Genomic DNA, 3,962 nt, shown 5'->3' on the forward strand with positions numbered 1-3,962 from the left:
TCGTTACAATTTCAGTTTTGATCAGTGATGACCCTGAGACACAGTCGGGTTCAGTGTGGTGGAGATAGGGTTCAAGTGTAAGTCATCCAGGCTGGTAAAGTGACACCCATTCCACTCCCTGTTGCTAGCAATACCTTAAATACTGGATCCTTGGTTTCCTCGTATGTAAGATGATTATACCACAGCAACTGTGGGCTGCTGTTTTGAGGATTAGAGAAACAATTCAGCAAAGCTAGTTCATGGTTGGTAGCTCCTAATTACTGTCATGTAGCTGCACTGAGCAATGTAGTTGCTTAGCCACATGTTTCTACTTAAATTAAATTAACTTAATAAAAGTTCATTTTCTCAGCAGCACTAGCCCCATTTCAAGTGCTCAACAGCCACCTATGCCTAGTGGCGTCTGTATTGTATACATAGTGTATAGTGCAGATATAGAACATTTCCATCATCACAGAATGTTCCATTGGATCACACCGCTGTACATCATTAACTTTTGATTTTACACAGCTACCAGAGCTTAGCGCTGAGCAAAACCATTCTTTTTGAGTTGGAAACTCTCCTGAATGTTTACCTGTGGAGGTGAGAGTCTAATGAGGCCAGTCTTGGAAGGGTGTCCTTTGTTCACCAGAGATAGAAAGGAGTGATGTTTGTTTCCTAAATTAAGAGAGTCTATCAATATGCCAGAGATATTTCAGCCCTGAAAAGATGGGAAGATCATGCCAAGGTAGACCTCCAGAAAGGACTAATGCTTTCCACCGTGCATTTAACCAGACAACAACAGAAGAAAGGTGGGGGGAGGATTCCGACTTTTGGGTCAGCAGAGAAAACATTCTTTGGAGGTAGAATTTGGAAAGGACAGCTAATCTGTTTTCCAAACAGATTTTCGTAAATAACTGACAGGAGATGGGCTGCTTCTCTCAAAGTATTAACCCAGATGATGGGGGTAATCATTAAACCTTTTAGGTGGTGGCTTGCTTGTTTGTCTGATATTCTAATCCGGGTCACAGAATGGCTAAGGCAGCTTTAAGCAAAGGGTGGATTTTTTTCCCTCCGTTTGCCTTGTGTTTCCCACTTTGAAAGAATGTTGTGGCTGCTCTTTTTTCTAGTGAGTGCTATTCATGCCGAACTCTGTCAGCCAGGTACGTAAGCCTTGAAACTTCAAAATAGATGAACAGTTTTCTAAATGATTGACAAGTCTCTGCCTGAAAGCCTTCTTTATTTTTCTAAATCTGCCGTCGTGTCATGGCTTGAAAGTTGATCCTGTGAATGTTTTATGAGTTTGAAATTAAAATTTCAGCCATTTAAGGTGATTGCAGTTAAACTTCCAGGAGTATCTGGGGCAGTTTACTTGCAATTCTGTTGATTCGAGTTGCATTAAATATTAGCATCTATCAGGTTCCATTTTGGCAGATTTTATCATCATATAGTGCTCTCTGTCTTTTCTCTCCCTGACAGATGCAGAAAATGCTTTTAAAGTGAGACTTAGTCTCAGAACAGCTCTGGGAGATAAAGCAGTAAGTGAAGAAACTTGTATGTTCCTTTAAAATTTTGTTTGCTGATAACACTGCTTTCTCTTCATAGTTATCTTAAACTTGTATAGATCGCTTCTAAAGACCTGAAATCTGATATTTTCTTAAAGCAAAAAAGATTGTAGTGAAATAGAAATTGTTAGTAAAGTGATTTTGCCTGAAGTATTTAATCTGCAGTGTATGCTGGAAAATATGTGAAGTTCTGTGCTGCGCCAAACAATTTTGCAAGCCTGCACGTTTCAGCCTAGCAGAGTGGAGCAGAGGGGCCTGAGTCAGGCTTTCAGGTGTGGGCTGGGCTCTGCTTCTCACCGTTGTGGTCATTTGAACTTTGTCAGTGACTTTTCTCATAATTGAAAGGAGGGCACGTTTCACCCGCATGAGATCTTTCATAGCACAAAACGTTCCAATTCTCAGGTGAGGTTTCTTCACTTCTTCTCAGATATCAAAGTACTAACATGAAATATATGCTTATGAAATTAAAGTTAAAAATTACTCATGGGACTCCGGTAGCTATAGGAACAGTAAAGACTGTTGAATTAATAAGATGGAGTTGTGTCATTCTAGTTACGGCTTTCCAGCATGGTCTGTGACCATTTTCCCGAATAGAAGGTGATAGTAAGACGCCTCAGGTTAGAGATGATAAAAGAGTGCTAAAGATACTTGGAAGTACTCAGTTGGCAGGACAATCCACCGTTTTGTTCGCTCGCTCCATGAGTAATAATCATTCTAACTGCCACCATTTCTTGAGAACTTAGTTTACTTTCTAGCTGGGACCCTTCTAATCACTTTGCTCACATCAGCTCATTTAGCCCTCACAGCAACCCTTTGAGGAAGGTGGCATGGGTATTCCCATTCTCATGAGGTGGATGAGAAAACTGAGGCACAGAGACATTATGTGGCCTACTCAAGATGTCAAGTCAGAAAGGGGAAGGGGTGAGGTTTGAACACAGGCAATCTGACCGCAGAATCCACCATCTCTGCCAGTGCATAGGGTTGCTTATCCCAGGATCCTCTGAGGGCAGGCACTGTGCTGGGTGCTGGGGATGCAGTGTAGCTAAAACCAGGCTTATCCTTGCCCTTGGGGAGCTTATAGTAGTGGAATTTGTTGCATGTTAATGAACCAAATGCAAGTGTGTAATCTTGACAAGCATTACAGGGAGGAGAAGTACATAGGGGCTTTGGCCTCATGAGGGGCCAAGGGAACTGGCATTTGCTGTGAGGTCTAAAGCATGAGTAAAAGTGCACCAGGGGATGAAAGGAAAGAGGGTGGAGGGATCAGCACATGCAAAGGCTTATTATAGGAAAGAACTTGGGGAGGGTGAAGGGTGGAAGGAGGGCAAGGTGCCTGGAAGTGGAGCAGTGGGGAGGACCATAGCACATGATGAGTTTCGAGCAGAAGGAAGGGTCAGGCCAAAAAATGTGTGGGCTGTATTGAGGAGTTTTGATGTTATATATATATATTTTTTAATTAATGTATCTATTTGTTTATTTATTTACTTTTGGCTGCATTGGGTCTTTGTTGCTGTGCACGGGCTTTCCTCTAGTTGCAGCGAGGAGGGGCTACTCTCTGTTGCTATGCACAGGCTTCTCATTGCGGTGGCTTCTCTTGTTGCAGAACACGGGCTCTAGGCATGCTGGCTTCCATAGTTGTGGCATGTGGGCTCTAGAACGCAGGCTCAGTAGTTGTGGCATGTGGGCTCAGTAGTTGTGGCTCACAGGCTCTAGAGCACAGCCTCAGTAGTTGTGGTGCATGGGCTTAGTTGCTCCATGGCTTGTGGGGTCTTCCTGGACCAGGGCTTGAACCCATGTCCTCTGCATTGCCAGGCGGACTGCTAACCACTGCACCATCAGGGAAGTCGTTGATATTATCTATAAAGCGACGAGGAGTTTTGTGGAAGGAGTGTCATGACAGAATTTGTATCTACAAGACACTTTGGCCACAGTGTGGAAGACAGAGTCCAGGCGCATGGAGTAGAGAGGAGGACCCAGTTGGGAAGCAGGTGGAGTAGTGCAGGTGGGAGATGATAGCTATTTGGAGTATGGTGTGTTGGTGGAGAGAGGGGGCAGGGAAGGGATTTCAGAGCCATGGGGATGGGATGACAAGGAAGAGAGGACAACGGGTCAAGGATAAGCTTTTGTTTCTAATTATGCAACTGGATGCATGATGGCCCATTTATGAGTCAGGGAACCAAGAACCAACAAGAAAACCATGGCTTTAATTTTGGACTTACTGAGTTTGAGGTATTATTGACAAACAGGCAAGGACAGAGCTGGCTTGAGATACATGTTCCTGCGTCACCTACACTGAGGTGGTAATGACAGTGCTGAGGGAGAAAGCGGAGGGTGGCAAGAGGAGAGGGGCTAGCCTTGAGCTTAGTGATTATCAAAAGCTTAAAGCCCTTGTAGAGGAGGGTGAACCTGCAAAGGAGGCAG

At 44.0% G+C, this 3,962-nt stretch overlaps 1 long non-coding RNA gene across 1 annotated transcript in view; it reads left to right on the forward strand.

The window, feature by feature from the left end:
* Positions 1-1,012: 1,012 nt before the first annotated feature.
* The window catches only part of LOC114891807, a 6,594-nt gene continuing 3,644 nt past the window's right edge, over positions 1,013-3,962 (forward strand). The window contains exons 1-2 of the long non-coding RNA XR_003792613.1: positions 1,013-1,139; positions 1,456-1,514. This is a non-coding gene — a long non-coding RNA (uncharacterized LOC114891807). The remainder of the gene's footprint in view (positions 1,140-1,455; positions 1,515-3,962) is intronic.

Source organism: Monodon monoceros, unplaced genomic scaffold (genome assembly GCF_005190385.1).
Source record: "Monodon monoceros isolate NGI ecotype Baffin Bay Population unplaced genomic scaffold, NGI_Narwhal_1 Contig971_ctg1, whole genome shotgun sequence".
Classification (NCBI taxonomy): Eukaryota; Metazoa; Chordata; class Mammalia; order Artiodactyla; family Monodontidae; genus Monodon; species Monodon monoceros.